Source organism: Hetaerina americana, unplaced genomic scaffold (assembly GCF_022747635.1).
Source record: "Hetaerina americana unplaced genomic scaffold, ioHetAmer1.1.p SCAF_8, whole genome shotgun sequence".
Lineage (NCBI taxonomy): Eukaryota > Metazoa > Arthropoda > Insecta > Odonata > Calopterygidae > Hetaerina > Hetaerina americana.
In genome coordinates, this window is record NW_027287427.1 from 69,159,941 (window position 1) to 69,181,197 (window position 21,257).

At 39.7% G+C, this 21,257-nt stretch overlaps 1 protein-coding gene across 2 annotated transcripts in view; it reads left to right on the plus strand.

Moving 5' to 3' along the window:
* Window positions 1-21,257, plus strand: part of LOC139697550 (phospholipid-transporting ATPase VD) — a 293,007-nt gene that overhangs the window by 175,484 nt on the left and 96,266 nt on the right. The gene's annotated exons all lie outside the window — the stretch shown is intronic.

Below are 21,257 nucleotides of genomic sequence, written 5' to 3' on the forward strand. Positions count from 1 at the left end.
GTGTGCACGACTTGGAAAGGGACGATTTTTTAATATCATACATATGATATCTTAAATAATTCTAAAACATTTTTTTTTTCATGTTACCCGACCCTGTATTTCTAAAAATCAGTCATAGTGCGGTGTCATAGCCGAATTTACTTGGAACAGTTGACATAAAAAGGTAACCAAAGAAATTGTGAGGATAATAGAAATATTCTACGAGTTTGACATTGTAGATTAAATGCAATCGACGACATTGATTTTATAACCTGGGATATGCAATGGAAATCGTGAGGTATGTTTGTGGTTTCTTCGCAGTTTTCTGCCAAGTAAAATGGCAGACCGACAGACATGGCAGACCGAATTCGAGGGAAACCATAAGGAAAATCACAGAAAAATGCCAATGTTGAAGTTGAAAAAAACGGGTTGTCGAGGATGTGGAATTATGAAGAAATGGAGAGATTGGCATGAAACCGGTTAGAATGAAGAGCTGCTAAAAACCAATTACCGAATTCAGTACCGGTAATGATAACGGGAAAATAATACACATCTCACCTGAGTATTAAATTTGACCATTTTTTGCTCTTCATTTAATATACGATTTTCACGTAACGCCTCCCATCATTGTTTCCCGCGAATAGTGCGCAAATGAAACCATGGAGTATGCTGTTAAAAATATTGTAAGATTTTGTTCTCTCTTTGCCGTAAGCCGCTTTTGATTTTTTTGTCCTCATCTTATTATCCCTTCGTGAGCAACTTAATTGGTTTAAACTATTTTTGTACTTTGGTTCTCAATCTGCTCGTCGCTTTCTCCCATTCGAAACGCCCCACGTTATCTATTTTAAGGCTTGCGACAGTCTTGAAGGAGTGAGATAGAAAGTTACCTCTTTCGGGAACGTCATGCCACTCATGCAGAATAACGCTCTGCTTAATGCAGCTTTTACTCTTGAGCGTGGAATCGAATGGAAGTGAAGTATCATCGTTCGTTCGGTGGAGTGGAAAGAGTAGATACGGTGCGTTTTGTCTCTTCTACGAACTAGCCAGGCGTACTATCGTTCCTTGGTTAATTAACGACATAATCGCACGATATTGTGCCCCTAATGTTTATGTTTAATGAGGCGGTAAGATACTGCCTATGAACATATCTCGCCTGTGGTTATTACTCGTCGTATCACGGTGGTGGAAGCTTTTCGCACCAAGGTCGTTGCCGAGCTAAAATAAATGTTTTTTATCCATCATACTGTTTTATTCACACCTCTATTGCTGTTTCAAATGGGTTATTACTCAGTTACTTTCTCATTTGAAAAAAATACATAAATATAATTAGCCCATGCCCTCACCTACTTAGCTGTGGTACGGAAATTCCAATAAAATGAGTATCCATAGTAAAAGAGTACGAGTGTAAGCTATTTGAAACTTTAACTCTCAATTTTGTTTAATAGAGTCAGAGTAATAATAATGACAATTTTGTAAAATTAAGTAAATAATTTAAGCTAATTTTTTGTAGCGATTTTCCGGCCAGGACTCCTTGTTTTCAGTCAGCTGTTCCTTGTATAGGCACGACTTAATCAAATCAAGTACATTCTTTTTTCAATTTATATAGAATAGCTACTGCACTAGCTCCAAAAGAAATATTTGCTAAGCAAAATGAAAAAAAAAACATTGTCTAACTTCCTTATGCAAAAACACTTGGTACTAGTACAGATAATTTCATACCTTTGGCATCACGTCTATGCTGTAGTTTTCTTTGAGGGACTGGCCGTAAATACTATATGTGTACTTTGACATCGAGGGCGACACCGGTGCACAGTCTTGGAAATTTTAAGTTGTGTGATTCGCTAGCCGGCAATTGAAAATCGATGGAACAACGGCTGTCGTCGAGCGGTGGTGGAGATTTCTTGTGTGTTTTACATCCTTTGTTTATTCATTCCACTAGGAGCAGGAGTCTATTTCTTGCGCTGCTAGTGAATCTACAGGTCTACTGAAATCATCCTTAAAATTGATTGAGGGCATTCTAAACCGCATTTTGTGACGTTTAAGAGTGACATGTATCAGGAGATACGTCATTGGCAGGTTCGTAAATGAAACAACACGGCGTATATATTTCGAAAATAAACTTGGTACTTAACTATTATTACTATAGGTAATCTGCCGGTTATGGTAGGTTTTGGATGGACACAAGTTTCCAAATAGTAAAGCATCCCCTTGTCTCTCCTATCAAGCCCAAACCAACATCCTATTCTTCAATAAGTCCCTCTTCAACTCTATGTACTTCACGCAATATTTGTCCATATTTAATCTTGACCACGGTTACAAAAGTTTACTTTTTAGACGTTATCGAACGTTTCCGCAAAACTTAAAAGAAAACATCAGTCTGAAGATTGGTTCGATACGTAAAGACATACGTAGTTCACTTATCACTAAGTCCTAAGGCTTATGACAATGACATATTCAGAGTTAAAAGATGGGGTCCTATCTCTGTGTCGTCTACGGTCTCCCAGAAAGACCTGTCTACTGAAAAAGTACACATCTTGGGTGCAACTGGAATTGACCGAAGTCACTTGTCATCGAAGCCGAGGGTTACAGTCGTGGAACGCTCATGACTCATCATTTACCCCGTTTCCTTCGAAAAGCTCTCATTGAGTGTTTATTATTTTCGCTTTTAAATTGGCAATAGGTTTAAGAAATGGCTCTCATCGTAGTTGAACGAAAGCATTCGCTAATCGTATGTTGTTTTAAAGGTAAGAGAAGATTTTTTATTTTGTTCGTTACGAAAATATTTCAGCAGTGCTTATGTTTTTCCCGTGCACTTCGACCGAAGCAGGATTTACGACTATTATCGTATGCACGCAACATGTGGTACTAATATTAGGTGAAGACGATGTGATTATTTAAGCGCGTGTTAAATTACGAATTGCGATAAATTTCGTGCAAGAGGTTCATATTAGAACAACGTTTTATCATAAGTTCCACATATTGCCTATGCTGCTCCAATTGCTCCATTTATTCTCTCTAATTCAAAGTTGTAAATAGGAAAGAGAAATATTTCCTCGTTTCTTTTATCAGGCGCCACTCAACGGATGCTCAACGGACGACGTTACCCTCGTTAACATTTCTTATCTTCGCAGCTGTTTCTTGTTCCTTGGAAACAAAAATTCCACTCAGCAATATACGTACGATTATTTGTACATTAAACCACACGATGCCGCATATAATTCGATAAGTTTTATTGCATTTTATTTTGTAGTTTAGGAGACGCTCTACAAAAAAAGTTAATAATGAAAGTTTTATGCTTACTGGTCTTCCGTTTTCTGCTTTCACCAAGAGCACATGGATTCTGTTTGTTTCGCTGTTAGCTTAATGTATCACTTGAGCTGGCGGAAGCGCATTAATGTGTAAATGAAACTGTAAACTTGGATAAACTGATAGTAAAATCTCAGTTCGTAGCTTTTAAGTTTTCTGAAATATTTCCTGGGATTGCGAATCGTGTTTCGAGGTTTGGCTCGATATTTTCCGAATCCCTGCATTCACAGTGGAGCTTGAATGAAAAAGTCGTTTCGAGTTAAGTATTCCGCACGTAAAAATTCCACCCTTCAGATTTTTTCTGCTAAAATGGCGACTCGTTTTTACAATTTTTCCGTTCTTCCAACGGGCTTTGAAAATTATTCTTGTTTGACTCAATAACGGAAGAGGGAATTGACTTATTTCGCCTTCATTTACATTGTTAGAAACACATCTCTCGTGGATGCAAAAATACATATCCGAATTAGTTGCTGTTTTTCGTATCACATTGCCTGTTTTCCACTGTATGTCGTGGGTAATAAAATTGCAGTGCCATAAATATATGCATAAAAAATATATATATAATATATATCTATATATATAAAGGAGAGTGTTTGTTTGTATGTATGTAATTTGTTTACTTTTTTGCTGTCATAGAAACAGCATTTTTCCAACTATGCCAGCAGGATACTTTTGCAAGAACACTATTGTATTCAGAATTGCCGAGATATTATACGTGGAATACATCAAGGAAAGTCTTTTGTAGAAGAAAAATGGGCAACTTTGATCCTGAGAATAATATTTATTCATGTGACGCATTGGGCCGAGTCTACACAGTCCATCCTAACAACGCCGAATGTTATTTTTTTTAAATGTTTCTACATACCATTAGAGGACCTCGCTCATTTGCAGAATTAAGAACGGTAAACGGAGAAATATGTGAGACATTCAGAGAAGCTTGCCAGAATTTAGGGTTGCTAGAAGGAGATCAACACTGGGATGACTCATTGCAGTTTGATTTCTCTTCCAGGACGAATCCGAATTTTGTTTGCCATCATAATAACCTCCTGTAATCGATCTAACCCAAAAACATTATGGGAAAAATATAAAGAATCAATGAGTGAGGATATACTGGCTAAAGTTCGAAGTGAAAATCCTACATTGGATATTACGTTTAACTCCGACATTTTCAATAAAACTTTGATTATTTTGGAGGAAAAGTGTATCACCATGGTTAACAAGACTTTAGTGGAACTCGGTCTTTTTGCACCTGTACAAGATCAACAGGGTGTATTTTATCCAGATTATATACGTGAAACTAGCTACAATGTCTTAGACTTAGAAGCATACATCGCGGATAAAAAGCCACTTCTTAATGAAGATCAGAAATTCGCGTACGAAACAATAATGGATCAAGTAGATAAACAAGGAGGAGGTATCATTTTTCTTGATGCTGCTGGTGGCACGGGAAAAACATTTTTAATTAATTTAGTTCTCGCTGAAATCAGGGTTCATGGAGAAATTGTTCTAGCCGTTGCATCTTCAGGTATTGCAGCGACATTAATGGAAGGAGGAAGAACAGCCCACTCTGCCCTTAAGTTGCCACTTAATATTTCCCGACAAGAAAATCCCACATGTCATATAAATAAAACAAGCGGCCAGGCACAAGTTCTTATAGAATGTAAATTGATAGTATGGGATGAGTGTACGATGGCTCATAAAAAATCTCTTGAGGCCCTCAACGCAACACTTCAAGATCTTAGAGGAAACTGCAGTTTAATGGGAGGAGCTCTGGTACTCCTGTGTGGAGACTTCCGTCAAACTCTGCCTGTCATTCCAAAATCGACTCCAGCCGATGAAATTTATGCATGTTTAAAACATTCTGTGCTATGGAATCATGTCCAAGAAATTTGCCTTAAACAAAACATGCGAATCCTCTTAAGAGATGGGAATGCTCAAAATTTTGCAAATAAACTTTTGGAGATTGGAGAAGATAAGATTAGTTATTGAAGCATCTGGTATGATAAAATTGTCATCAGATTTATGTGTATCGGTGAAAACTGTCCGCGATATGATACAAGCAGTCTATCCTAACGTTAATCAAAATTATAAAAATTTAGAATGGTTGCGAGAAAGAGCCATTCTTGCTCCTAAGAACGATGATGTTAATGAAATTGACAAGGAGATACTAGCCATGCTGCCAGGAGACGTGATTGAATATAAATCGGTTGATACCGCAGTGGATGCTGACGAAGCCGTCAATTATCCAACGGAATTCCTAAATTCACTTGATCCAGCTGGATTGCCACAACATCGCCTTATACTTAAAGTAGGATCTCCAATCATTTTATTGCGAAATTTAGATCCACCAAAACTCTGCAATGGGACACGATTGTGTGTGACAAAATTAATGAAAAATATAATCCAGGCAGTCATTTTAACTGGAAAAGGTGAAATAATTTTTATTCCACGGATACCTCTAATCCCAAATGATCTTCCCTTCAACTTTAAAAGATTACAGTTTCCAGTCCGGCTAGCTTTTTCAATTACCATTGATAAATCACAGGGACAGTCTTTAAAGTTTTGTGGTGTTGATCTAAGATCGCCATGTTTTAGCCACGGGCAACTTTATGTTGCTTGCTCCAGAGTAGGTTCGCCTAAAAATTTATATATTCTTTCTCCTGGATATGAAACAAAAAATGTAGTTTATAAACAGGTGTTAAATAAAAAAGATTCTTAAATTTGTATGAAGTAGTGTATTATTGTACTTTATAATTTGTTGTTTTTATTTATGTAGTATATTTATATTATTGTTTCTCCCTAACCCGTGCAAAGCCGGGTATTCAGCTAGTATTATATATACATAATATTTATATATTTAATATTTTAATTTATATATATATATATATATATATATATATATATATATATATGAGAGAGAGATGAACTGACGTGAGACTAAGGTATTGGTCATAGTACATAAACATTTGGTTCGTTTATTCTGAAACTACTACTTCGATATCCATCTCAAGTTCTTATTTTTATTGGTAGATGGGGCGCTAATAACTATTCTGTTTACAGGCAGTCTTTTTCGTGAGGATATTTCAACTAATGAAGTCTTGAATAACTGATGCTTATGTTTACCAGTTCTTTATTTTGAATTGGCAGTAATGTCATGAGTAAGAGGGCCGTGTTTCTGGGCAACACATCTTTGTGCAGGCGAGGCGCTAGTTCGCCGCAGTGATAATCTGTCATGGAACATGGGAGTTCTTACTCCTTTCTTTTATAGTTGAGTACATCTCCATACTTGCCATTTTCGCATTTCGTTAGCCAGTTACTCTGTTTAATTATCCAATCGCTAACGCTGATACTGAGTGATTTTATTTCCAAGTACTTGGGTATCATAGTTATTTCTGCGCGTAGAAGCCGTTTTGTTCGTCCCGAAAGTTTTCTGTGTCAAACTAAGTTTCATTAGAAAACCTTCGGCTTGCTAATGTAATTTCTGTGAAGTTTTACTTGTTCAACTGGTTATAGATTTAAGACACGTAATTGGGGAGCTTTCTCTTTAAATAACCTTTCTTACATCTGTTGAGATTTCGTCATTTTTTCGAAAGAAAAGTTTGATCTCTAGCGTTCAATTAAAGTTCTGACAGACGTCTAATTATGCTCTTTCTCTAGCTAAATCACTCGACGTCGATTGCATGCGATCGTGGGTCGACTGTTAAGCTACTTCAAAGTATTCACATTCATCAACTTATCAACCAATGATTTGATTTTAGCATTCCTCCGAGGTGAACTGTTGGCTGTTTTTCATTCCTTCATTTTTTCGCACTGATGTCTGTCATTCCCTCTTGTTCGCCTCTCGTAGTTTTTCCTACCTATAAAGTTATTTCCTTTTACGCATTGTCTCCATCAATGACTGTACATCAGAATGGGCTCTTTCAGTTTTCCCCTTGTTCTCTTCGTCTTCCAGAAAATTCTCCTTTTCCGCCCAATTTGAATTTCGTTTGTTCCTCGGTTTCTCCTCTCGTTTTTCTCATTTTTCCTTTTCCCCATATTGACCTATTTCCTAATCTTCTGTCATGCGCAGTTGCCATTGCAATTGTCACTCAGTTTTGAGAGAGCGAATTCGATGTACTGGTTTTTATGAACCGTTTCTGGATGTGCAATGGTGTTGTTAGGCAATGTTACTTTGTTGCAAGATGTCCGTCTTCCCTGACGCCCTTCCGCTTGAAATTCAAGTACCTTTTTGGCTCTTCCATCGCTGTTGGTGATCCTACGATCCAAGTTTAAAAATTCTTCCACGTGTTCGAGTGTGACCTTTCCTAGTTTTATTTTAAAATCTGTTTATTCTCCTCTGTTGAAGGCATTCATCTTGTTTTTACTTTAAAAGGATTGGAGGTTATAATTTAATTCCCTTAAAAATGCCCATTGCTCTGCGCGAAGGTATGAATTTGATCTAAACTCAATCCGTTCTCCCCTTCGTGTTCTTTGTCATTGAAATGATACATTTATCATAAAAGTAAGGTCGACCCTTTAAAGGAGTCATTGTTTATGAACTGTGCATGCAATTTTAGATTCATGATTCTTAATAATCAGGCTACTGGGTCATTAGGAGCTGATCCTGCATTAGAACGAAGGAGGCGTTTTCCAACCATGCCCACAATAGGCGAATGTATTATCGCAAATCGACATTAGGTGCCAGGACTTGATTCCTTTTGCGATTACTAATGATAGAAGTTTTTCTCCGCTTGATACGAATGTAGTACATTAATAAATACTTAGTGCTTTCCCTGCCCTTATGGCGTTGGCCATAGGTTAGGAAGTAACGCGAAGATGGGATGTTGATCTGTGTCAATCTTCCTCGTAGTCCAACGTCATCTCTTTAACACAATTGGGTCAAGGGAAAACTATAATGCTTGCAGTTATTCATCAACGTTAGGAGAGCCATGGACTGCCGACATCGTTCTATTTTCTGTCTGTAATTTCCAGTTGGGGACCATTACTACATGTAAATGGTAAAGGCGCCCAATGAGTGTATCCATTAAGTGACGGAATCGAGTTGTTAATGGCTAGACGACCCTAATCTTTGAGCATGTGCAAGATTAGAGTTATTAAATTTTTTTAAGCCAAAGACTAAAGAATTTATAATCTGGTGCTCGTGAAAGGGTCGTTGGTTTTTAGAGAGATTAAGAAGCGGAAGATTCGTCGGGAAGGGGAGATAAATACGGACCGAATGCTAATGTTAGAAGTATAATGGAGGGGAAAAGACCCTCCCGGGAGGAAAATAATTCTTACTAGAGAGGGATGTTGGACGGAAGAGCCATCAATGCCTATAATGAAGTCAGCATGAGAAAGGGGAGAGTGAACGACTTAAATCAATTGATATTCTGATTAAAATGCTGTAGATGGTGGACAGGGTCGTTGAAATGTAAGATACGAGAAAATTTCACGTGACGAACCAACTGTCTTTAAAGTCGGTACTATTTTTCACTTGTACATTATTTAAAAATTATATATTTTCAATTACAATTGGTAATTCCAATTAACAATCAAACTGTGAACGCTTCTTATAACGGTTCATGTCCTTGGCCTTGGCCGTTCATTTTTTTTATCGCTAAAATAGATGACCGTGATAATAACAGTAAGTCTGCCGTTTTCATTTGACAGTTGGTTCAAGATTGTGTAAGTTGTTTAATAGTTTACCCTATGTTTGCAAGCTTTGCTCTAAAAGTTTTGATTAAAATGAACCGTGGCTCGCTTCCCTTCAGGAAGCTCGGAAGCTCGCGAATATTTTCAACGTTTCACCGAGAAGGCCTGCCCATGAAAATATCAAACATATTCGTGAGTGTCCTTTCTTCGTGTTTCTATGTTAAGTTAAAGGCTGAATTAGAGTTTACACACGCATTAATGCCGCCTCTGAAGAGTGTACGTTTTCGAAAAAAAATTAGTATATATATGTGTATTATATAAATAATATATATATGTATGTTTGTGTGTGTGTGTGTATTCCAGCAGTCATTACTTCTATACTATATCTTCAGAGGAAGACGGATTGTTTCCGTCGAAATATCAAGAAAATACGTGTGAGTGTTCTCTTTTTTTTGTGTTTCTATATTATGTGTTACTGTGTATTGTACTATTCGGCACTTCCGTGTAACGTCTATGAAAGCATATATATATATATATATATATATATATATATATATATATATATATATGTGTGTGAAGACAAGGAGAGGGTCGGTAACCGTATCATTTTTTTATTTCCGAGTTTATGTTTAAATTAATGTTATATCTAGTTACATATTCAGAAATAAAGCGAGTTACTGTCAGTAGGTTTTCAAAGCTCTGCTTGTCTCCTCTTTAGGATATTCTTTGAGATTCTTTTAATAAACCGGTAGTAATAATAGTTATGGGTGTCAAGTGCTTTGGTGATAAATGAGTTAATTACGATTTTGGAATTTAATGAGTGAATACTGATTAATTATGGCTTCGTGATAACTTACGTGTTCTGTCAGAAATGTTCAAATGTCGATTAATGACGAAATTCGCTGCTATTCGTCGGTCCTCAGTTTTGCGATAACTGGGTAACTCTTTGGCCTCCCTCTCTGTGTTCCCAAGCGCTGGCGATATTTCTTGGTGGACGTCGTAAAATAGCCAACCGCCGCAGAGTGCTCTTCCCTCCCTCTCAGCCGGTGGTAGCAGCGGGGGTTAGTGGGGAGTTACGCGAAGGCTGACCGGCCTGCAGCCTCGGATGTCCCCACGTCATCCCGCGATGCAGTGCGACCCACATCGATATTTGTACTTGGAATGACAAAGTGCCCGTTTGTATGTATCAGCCACTCGTCTACGGAGTATTTCTCTGTGGCCGTAATGATTCATGCGATCTTGTGTTTTATTTTGTTTACGACTGCGAGAGCCGGCTGCGCGCTGCACAGTTTGGAGGTTTTGTCTGGTGTTTGAGACGACTAATTTACCACCGAAATGGCAAGGGAGAAAGATCCATGTCGCCCTACTCGAGGGACCCAGTTCTATTCTTACCTGTATTAAATTTAAAGTGCCTCAGGAGTGGCGTATTCTTTCCCGTCCCGAGTTTGAACACTTATTTTAGGGGAAATCCTAATTTTTTCCGCTGCTTGGGAAAAATTCTTGCTTTCATGTAAAAGTAATATAATGCATTGAATTTTAATGCAATTTTGCTTATACTTTTGTTTCACTTGCTGTGGGGACCTTCACTTTTACATCCAGTTGGAAGTAAAATATTGCATCTCATTGACAATGAATCCGAGCTTAAATATTTTTACTTCCACACAATACCCCGCAAGCCAGCGCAAGGGCGTATGACGGGGGGTGTTAGGTCACCAACCATGCACTAGCAATCCCAATTGTCACCTCTACACATATTAGAGCATGCTCTCAAAAAATGTTAATTACATGAAAGAAAGTGCTTAGATGCTACACAATTCACTAACAGGATACGTTTATTCAAATCATGCTGTAGAACTGTTAAAAAGATGGGTCTATTAAATAAAAAAATAACATGCAGGATATCGAAAAAATAGATTAACTGCCAATTATAATTATCTCCTACGCGATTACGGTCATGCATATTTTGATCTCTAATGCTACGAGGAAAAAATACATTTTAAAACGATCCTTTCTACTATCCATCTCTCTGATTTTACGTATGAGATCGTTCGTGATCTGATACATAATAGTAAGTCGGAGCTTGTAATATGTCTTTAACATCCTCAGCTAAGTAGCCTGCCTCCAATTTACGCAGTAAATGTAACCTGTATTAAAAACTACGGTCAACTAGTGGCTTCCAACCTATTTCTTCCAATAGTGTCGTAACACTGCGACCTTGTCATAACAACTTTTCGCAAACCTAGGTGCTCTACGTTGCCCTTAATCTAGTTCCAAAACCAAGCCTACCTCATGAGTATCCCATACACCCGCAGCATACTCAGGGCCTGCCTGACTAACTTGGAATAGCAAAGCTCCTTGACCCTCGGCAGATCATCAAGAGCGACAGTCGAATTAAAAGATAGTGCAAAATATACCGCAGACAAGCTACGTCGTGTTCCATATCATCTCACTATTGTTAGGAACGGATCGTATTCAGCTGCTCACTTATGTTTCCATTGGATGATTCTGTGTATTCAGTAGATTTACTTTACCGACTAATTATGATAGTTATTTCAATTTTTCACTTTATGTAGAAGTGATCTTATCATCACCCCCTGGTCACGCGTAATTGTTAAGGCTGGTTGGATACAACTCTGCATAGTTGAATTGTGTCCTGTGGAACCGCTCTCTAGTCATCGGCGTAATGAGCTATTAATTGGTTCACGCAAAATCATTAATAGCGCTACGGTTATCTTTTACAAAGAAATAGTGGTGCGTTTTCGGTACAATTTCCTTCGACACGACTACTATGGTATTTACGATTATTCGTGGACTATGTTTATTTCGATGCAGTCCTCTCAAATGTGCAATGTATTCCTTCCTATACATGATTGGTGAAGCACTGGAGAGTGTAGTGGGACGATAGAGGATTTCCGCCGTAAAAAACTATCGGTCACGGTCGCCATCTCTTTGCTTTGTCAAGTGTTTATCTTGGTGCAGCCGCACTGGTCTCTTGTTGACATGATTCCGGAGTTATGACGATAGACGGTAGTATGTCACTATTTGGCGAGGAGCTAAAGAAAAGATGAAAAAAAACTTCTGGTCTCTTCTAAGACAGTGAAAATTCTCTTCACAACCCGAGTAAACTGCCCGTCGTAATGTAAGACCAGCCACGTTGAGAATATATTTATCGAGGTCGTACATCGAATGCCGATGACGTAATCCCTAAGTTCGCGTCCAGAATTGAAATGAGCGCATGTTTACCCGTAGTACTCTTCTCGCTCTGTCGGTAAAACCATTCGCCTTCCCCGGTTCCTTTGCCATTGACTGCGATCATGAAATTCACCCTAAATGGCGGGTCGATCCTAATTGGGGTCTTTTCTGCTTCAAGGGCGGCGCAAATGCCATGCGGCGATGTCTTCGAGGAGGGTATCGTTAAAAAATTCAAACGTGGGCTCGCCGAACGGTACTCGATTAAGTCACGACCGCGTGTGTGTCACTTCTTTCAGCTTCGCGATGGGAGTCAGGTGCGAGAGAGGCGGAACTGAGTGGCTAAGAGTCGCGGTACATGACGTGTGTACCGATGAAAGAATCGTCACTTTTCGATAAGGGACAGTAGTTAAATATCTAAATGTACAGCGAATACCTGTTTCGATTGCTGGTCCATGTGAAAGATAAATGAAATGCATTACCAGTAGAATCAGAGTTGCATCACCATGGTACAAGGAACAGAACCAAAATTGATGTTAAGTTTTCATTGGCTCTCGAAGATAAGAAAGTCTTTTACATACTTGGGATATAAGCTGTTCAACAAGTTGCTTGGAACAGGTAGAAACGTGGCATTGCAAATATTAGAAAAGTATCATGAATAATTGGTTTACTGCCCAAGCATTTTATTCCATGCAGGAATATTTTGATTCGGGCGTAGAAAGTATTTGTGCCCAAATGCAACATCTGTTTATGTGTAAGTATGAAATGGACTTGTTTTTTGTTGTTCATATTCTTGTCGAATAATGCACATTATATATATGATAATCAAATGAATGCTTTATTATTTTACTCATCTGAGTCTTGGATGCAGTTCTCCTTTGGGTTCAACACTAAGACCACCTAAGTGAGGGTTGTCCTTGGAACGATTTCGCGTTCGTATTGCCCGTGGCTTTTGGAGTCTTTGGCGTTCCCCACACCATCTGCACCGCGATTACCCCATGGACAGACTGGCCAGTGCGTCTTCTCTATGCTCCACACACAGTGCAGACCCGAGTTCGATCATTAAAATCCCAGTAGCCTTGGAGACTGGACACGGTTTTGCTTTACCAGCGTTTCAATGAAAACATACTACGCCACGTATGCGATGCCATCAGGCTTATTTTTTTTCGCGCCAGAAGCAAATGACCCACGCTATTTTTGCTTGCATAATCAAACGGATCTGACTTCCAAGTTCTGAATGACTCATCTCGCCTTCCCTTTGTTTCAATAGGACATGCAAATGAAAGTTAGTAGAGTTCCTTGATGTCAATAAATGGTACACGAATATACGGAAAGTGCATTAGCCCATTAAATTCTATTTTTGGAGGCAGAAGCGTGTAATTCACAATCATGTGGGGCAGAAGAACTTTCTTCATCCGGTATCTTATTGACGATGGCCGAGGCGGTAATTTTTCAGGAAAGGGAATTTATTGCATCCCTGCCAAAATGCATGTTAACTATTTGTCACCAAAATAATTTCAACAAATGTCGCAAAATTACATCTCTTGCTTCCTTTAAACATTCTTAAAAGTTCTACATCTAATACGTATAGTACTTCGCACATCGATTTCTTATAACGGTGTGACTTGGAAATATTTTATTTTGTCGTAGTTTCTATTTAAATTTTAAAGAAAATTGTATGAAAACATGATACCTGTCCTGGAAACACTGCAAAAGTCAGGGAAAAAAGCAATCAGTAATAATTGGCAGTCCGTGTAAAGCCTCTCCTTTTACATAAAAATTAACGCTAACTCACCTATCACACCTAAGCATACATTTGATGGTGTGAAAATTACGAAAGGATAAATACACGATGACATGCTTGCCCTTCCACACCAACCCAGCCCTGTGCTGCGTGGAAGGACCCTGAAAAAAAACCCTGAAAACCCTTTCGCACCAATGGATGCGAAAGGGTTTTCAGGGATTGAATTAGGCGCGGAGACCTTGCCTGTATTCATGCACGTGCAATTCGATCAGGGTTGTGATGAGATATGCAACAGGATATGCTGTGCCGTCTAATGCGCCTTCGTGACATTCGGGCTTTCATGTATATAACCTCCTACTCCACACTTACACGGATGCGCGGGCGTTAGTGTATTTAGGCAGGCATGCGTGCGTGTTTCAGCATGTGTGTATTCAGTCACTTTGCAAGCTCACGTATCTCCCGCCCATTTGATTTAATGCTTTCGTTTTGAGCACGAATCGCCTTGGGGAAAAGCGGGTGTGATTCATGAGGAAAAATTTACTCTACATTTGACGAAGATTTCTTTCAGAAAATCATAAAATGTTCTTCACTCAGCAGAAAATGTAACCTTTTTACCGCGATGGACCGTGAATCGTGGCAAGCAATTTTGAATTTTGGTGACTCTCCCCCGCACCTTGGCACACGTTCTGAATCGTGGCGATGGGCCCCGATTTTTTTTCGAACGCCATGCCTCGTTCATTCCCCTCTCCTACGTCGCCGACCTTTGTCACCGGTAGCCATTTGATTCACCCTTTAAAACTTGACCCAACGGGTCGAGTAGGTATTCTGACGACGGCCGGACACTCCAGTGTCCGGTAATAGTCGTGTAATGCCCGGAACTTCCAATTTTATTGCAGCGGCGGCCTTTTCTTTTTTCCATTAAAAAGAACTTTTCCGTGACCTCTAATCCACTTATGTGACCTATGTTCCACTTTGGTGATCTTTGGCCTGGTTTTTGATCCTAAGTTTCATTTCGATGAGTGGGCCTATTTATTCTTTTTCAAAATGCTTCATTATCCTGAGCGGTCTCTGTGAAAACTTTTCTGTAATTATTATTAACTTTACGATACTTATTAGGTCAATTGTAAAAAAAAAACTTACAATGTGATATTTTGGTCGATGTATCTGCGTCATGTTGTAAGTTTTTCTCTTTTCTTTGAGAATTTTGTTTTATAAAGAATAAAATTCCAAAGCATAGGACACCTTCGGGTATTCCCGGTTATAAAAGCTTTGTATTTTAGGTATCAGGAAAAGTTTCGGAAAATAAGTTTATATCAGACATTGCTGTATTGCCTCAAAATTCTTCAAAGTATATCCATTTGAGCTCGACACGCTTTTACCAGCGTCTTTTCCACGACTCGAAGGCTCCCTGGTAGGCGGATTCCGGAAGGCCCTTAAGGGTACTCGTGCAAGCTTCTTTGGCTACACTAAGGGTCTCATGATGGTGTCCTTTGAGGGAAGATTTCACTTTTGGGAATAGCAAACAGTCTATTTTTGCCTAGTCAGAACTGTAAGGGGGTTGGGGAATCGTCGCGATGACGTTGCAGAAGGTCTTCACAAGCAGGCACTCGACTCTGCTATTAGTCGTCCGTCAAGACCTTCGGACGAGTTTAGCGCAGATCTTTCGCATCGCCAAATTTCCAGTGATAATGGTGTGCACTGTCATCATATCAATGTCAATACGACCTGGGATTATTCGCCAATAAATAATCTCTTCGTCTTCTGTACGCCTCTTATTATTCGCCTATTGAAACATGGTAAATCTTGAAATGTAATGAAATAATTGACTTTGTAATTCCACACACTTGTGTGTGTGGAATTACAAAGTCAATTATTTCATTACATTTCAATATGTTACGCAAATTCCATAAAGTTACGCCTGAGACAACAAATTTTTTTGTTGGTAAATCTTATTTACACGAGTGCCAATACAAGAATGTTTTTAAACGTTTACTCGTGAGACGCGGATCCATTTTGCGCGGTACAAATGGCACGTGAACCAGTTTAATCCGATCACGTTTACAAACGAAGGTTCTAATTTACAGTCATATTTTGATCTCCCTTTGTTGACGCATAGTATATATGTAAGGTACGTAAGTCTTCACCGTCCATTGGATGGAACGCTAAAACTGCGACTACCTATGGTGCATGGAGAATCAGCAGTGGCAGGCGTGAGTTTATGGAATATTTTCATTGCTTGAGGGAAATGAAAAAAAAAGATATTAGAGCTCAGAGTCCGCGTGGTTTAAGTGAAATCAAATAGCAGGAGGACATGTTTCGAGCCGGTGATTAAAATGGGGAATGGAGGTCCCTCCTCAATAATTCATATTCCGGTCTAAAATTTATGAAGTGTAGCTCTTCTCCCACTGAGTTTTTCTTTCCCAGAGATACTGCCGTCACACACTTCAAAGGAACTGTTGACATTTCCGAGCTAAATTGTCAGAAAAGGAATAATTTAGATCTAGCATAGCATGAATACATGCATAGTAGCGTGGTTACAATCAAGATTTGATCCTGTCTTACTTTGGTTTTTAATGCCACAGTAAAGAACCAGAAGGCTGATTTTGGTGGGTTAGAGTGAAGTTCACCTCGCAAGCCAGTGCGAAATTAAGCTAAAGATGGCAGTTACTCTCGACCGTCCCGTTTCTTACGTGCTTCTTCCAGTAACCAGAAAATCGCTCCGCGCATAGATTTAAATCGGGTCGTTCAAGATGAATAGTGTTGGTGCGGTGACTTGTGCGCTGGCTTCCTATTGCGAGGGCCCGAGGTCGAATCCCAACCGTGGCAGAATATTTCAGTGGTATCCCGATCCCTGTTTGGATGCTATCTGGAGAGCACTTCGGGTGGACTACGCCATCAGCCGAATGAGTCGTTAATCTGTGGAACCCTTAGTGCCTTTAGTTAATTGAGGGTAATGTAAACGCCTCGTTCCTCTTCACCCTTTCCTCATTCCCTGTACATGATGTAACCCCTACCAAATTACCCATCTATCCTCAAAGGGGCAGATGAGAATTGCCGTCGGTCGCCTTCCCTAATAACTACTACTGCTATCACCCGGGAATAGAGCTCGGAACCCTTCGGTCGGTATCCGAACGACCTATAGGCGCAAATTAGCCTACCCCACGCTGCCCGTTTGGTTTTTGATTTTACGCATGTTTCCCGTTGGAGAAATCACGGGATAGATTGTTCCTGGGCGATTTTAATCTGCTGATGTGAATTTTGGGCTTTGGTGGAGGCAATGTATTAATCATACCCGTCTTGACTTCGAATTAGGGGCATGGGGTACGAGGCCAAAGCCAACTTGTTGGTGAATCAGGAAACTACCGTTCCTTTGACTAGAAGGAGCATGGGCGTGTGCCCTCCCTAGCGCGTTTTTCTCTTGATTTTGTACGTATTCACTGCTGAGTGCAATGAATACAATTCTTTTGAACGATCAAATTCCCTGAGTTTTAAGACGGAAGCAATAATAGTGTCATTTGGAGGAGTGTTTGCGAAATTCCTTTGTTTTCGCTAGTTTTATCTCGCCACGAGTGCTGAGGGGGTGGGCATGACCATATCTATCGTGGAACGAAAATCCCGGAAATGTGGCAGCGGTGTGGTTTTCGACCAGTTAGCGGGTTGCAATCACTCTTCGTTTGGATCCTTCCAGTTGCCTGCTCCCACGTAGCACATTAAAACCGTTATGAATCCTTTTTTTTGCCCTCGTTCCTCGCAGCTGGCACATAACCGTCCTCGAGTCATGAGTCAGGGGATTGGCGAGGAAATCTCCCCGCGGGACTACTTATTTATCCTTTACCGTATGATCTCTTCACATCCCTCAAACTGTCTTTGTCCTTTGGCCCACCGGCGCTTGGTTTCTCATTCCCAATAGACTCCCATGTCGATGGCGGAACCCTTTGTAGTGCGGTTGCTCACGTGCCACCTATATTTTCGATTGACGGCCATATCCGATGACATGTGGGAATTGAGATGATCCGTTTCTCATGCATTTCTTCGATTCCGCAGGGAACGTGCGAATATCCGTTCGCGATATCATATTGAAAAAGGAATTGACGGAAAGGAAGACGAACGAAGATTTCGTAAGTAGTAGAGGTCACGAGAAAGTAGTGAAAAATTCCTGATTGCCTGGAAAGTAATGTTATTATTAAAAGAAAAACAACAATGCAGTGGTCACCTCAAAGGAGGTATCCGCCGATGTGCGTAGAAAATGCTGGGATGTTGGTGCATAAATATTCACCTTGACCTGAACTCGAACCCAGAGAACCCGATATTCGACTGATTGCCCTAACCAAGTGCTGGTATTATTGTTAGTGCACTGGGTTAGGATAGGTTTTCCATAAATCCTTGAACGACAACAATGCTGCCGTTATAAGCTCTCGTAAGACAAAATGTCCTTAAACACCATATCACTCCTCTATGTTACAATAACTCGGCTCTTTTATCTCTCCATGCTTTCTTCTTGTTTGTGCGCTGAAAACCACCGTTGGTCTCTGTTTCATCAACTATTAACTCCCTCCCTCTCTTAACTTCTCTCAAGTCCTTCCAGGTAGTAATAATCTTATTCATTCTTCGTAAAAACTCAACGTCATTGTTTCTCCATCTTTTCCTTGGCATTTCTCTGGGCCTATTTCCATTTGTTATCCATTCATAAATTTTCCTTGTCGATTAAAGTCTCCGCCATGGGTGTTATGCGACCTTAAGTTTCGCGGCCTCATGAAGTGGTCTACGGTTTTTGTCATAATAATTAGCTCATTTTCTATGCATTTCTCTTAATTTTCAATTATTTTTTGTTTTTCTTTGTTAACGTCTATGTTTTTCAGCCGTGTTTCACTTCTACTCTTATTGCTGTTTTGTGAATTTCAACCTTGGATTGCTTATGCTGCTTATTAGAGTTAAGTAGATTTTAAAGGGAATTAAGGCACCCTACCTTATTTGTTTTTTAATCTGATATTGCGTTATTTACGCTTAGCGTTGACCTTAGGTATTCATAGGCTCTCCCAGGTTCAAATTCCTAATTGTCCTGTGTTACTGCTTCTATAATTATCTTGCTCTCTTGATATAATTATTTATTTGTTTTTGTTTATCATTTACATTTAATGCCATCCTCTACAGGTCATGCTTTCCAACTCTTCACATTTTTCTTCTGCCCCTTTTTCAGTTTTTCTTATAATTATTATGCCATCGCACTATTTGGACATATGTTTGTACTTTCTACTTTCTACTTTCTTTGTTTCACGCAAAGAACAACTACATTTAGAAGAAGTTGAGAATAAGAGGGGTTTTAGGGAGATGTAGGGGTGAAATTTGGGTAAATGAGTTAAAGTGAGCGAAAAAATAGGTATTTTGGACTTAATGACGGGAGGTAGAATGTATGTGGACACGAAAAATGGTTTATTATAATTTGGAGTGTTGTAATCGTCTTGCCATTTGTTTTTTAATCCGAAGTTTGGTCGGTTGATGCCCTCAATTTTCTCCATCCGAGCGCTAACTCTCGTTCGCCTAAATGTATACATGTATTCTTTATGGCTTTTGTAGCTTCAGGCTTAACCTTGTGGAATTTATTCATTTTACAGAGTTAAGTATGAACCCTATGTTGTGCGGGGAATAACGGTATTTCTCCGGAGGGTATGCTTTCTTAAATCCCTGCTTATTTGGTTTACATGAATGTTCCCTGGTCTTCCTCGTTGGGCCTTACGCACTCTTTTCATTTCAAGAATAATCCTACGAAATCCATTTTGCCATATGGTGCGTCCGATCCATCTGTCCCGGATGCCGCGTCAAATCAATTATCTTTCCCTCATGGGGCTCCGTACTTTTTACCATTATGTCATCCCGTTTACCACTCAGTTCTCGTTTCATTTGCCCAGATGATATTTCGCGTCTGCCTCTAGCTCCATTTTAAAGGCTTCCGCTTTCCTCCCATCGTCTTTCCCGAAGGTCCACACGAATCCCTGTGACAGCCGCTCACCCGTATTCCGTGAAATCATGTCAAATTGAATTACGGTGGTTTTATCCGAAATCGTAGCGTTAATCATATCAATTCGATCAAACGCAATGGCGTTTCGGGTCCATGCTGCAAGCATGAGCTCAACTTTCTTTGGAAAGTGCGGGATTTCGTTATCTTTCCGCTGGAATAATTCGTGGTTGATCGTCTATCTTTCCTCTCCGATGTTTCATTTTGGGGATCACCGAAGCGTTCGGAGAGTGTGCTCGGCGTTCTCTTGCCTGGTGGTTAAAAAAATCGTCGATAACTTTGCTTCGATGTCTCTCTGAATTATAGACATGGATGGTTGCCTCCGAATTGTGCGAAGCTGTCTCTGCTACTTCTGTTTTGGACACCTTTGGACCTTTTCCAATGACCTCTTTATCTCTTCAAGTCACGAACACACAGAAATGGGCATGGATATTCTTCGGGAATGACGCAACTTCTGCGTTAATGTTCAGCGCACGTGATGCGAAGGCAGGTCAATTTATTCCTATGTAATGTGCTTAGAAGAGTGAACCGTGCTTACTTGAATATTCATAGTTTTACTTTCTTCCGTGTGTGCGCTGAAACTCTTTTGTTTGTGCATTTCTAGCACTCTAGCGCGTTACCTCGGGAATCATGGATTTAAATGAATTAATATTGCTCGTGCTAAAGTGCATTTAACTTATGGGCAAAAAGTATGTCACGGCAATCACATCTCTTTAAGTTCTCTCAAGTCGCATTTCATAATGTTCAGCTCGGCCTTAGGATTTAATCTTATGTTTCGTTTTTCACTGAATGGCCTCCATCTCTTCGGATTGGCTATATATCTGTTTGTATATATATATATATACATATATATATACATACATATTGGCTATATATCCATCCTCTGTTTTAGGATTCCGATATATAGCGGACGTTTTGTGTGAACTTTCCCCGTCTCCATCGTGGCATATATCTCTTCCGATCCAATACTTGGCCTCATCCACTTGACAGTCGACCGCATTGGTATCGGAGATGAGCCGTTGATTGGAATTGGCTTGCCTCCTGGAATTCATTCCTTCTGCCCGGCTGCCTTATGAAAAATAAAATCTTATCGAACTGGCGGAGGCCACCTTTACTAGCTTTCCGAATGAGACATTGATTCTGTGACTCTCCAACCATATGTTACTCTTCATGAAAAATTTGTGCTCGGGCGTTTTTCTGAGGTTTGCTCTTGAGCACGAAACCAATTGTTTTTGCCATTCACACTTACACCTATTTTCTGCCTCATTGGGCACTACGTGAACACACAGGTAACGAGTGGCAAGCGAAGCGAACGGTAATTCGGCGTAGTAGGAGCTGAAAATCTCGATAATTTTAATGAAAACGAATACTATTGCTACTATAAACTTTGTATGC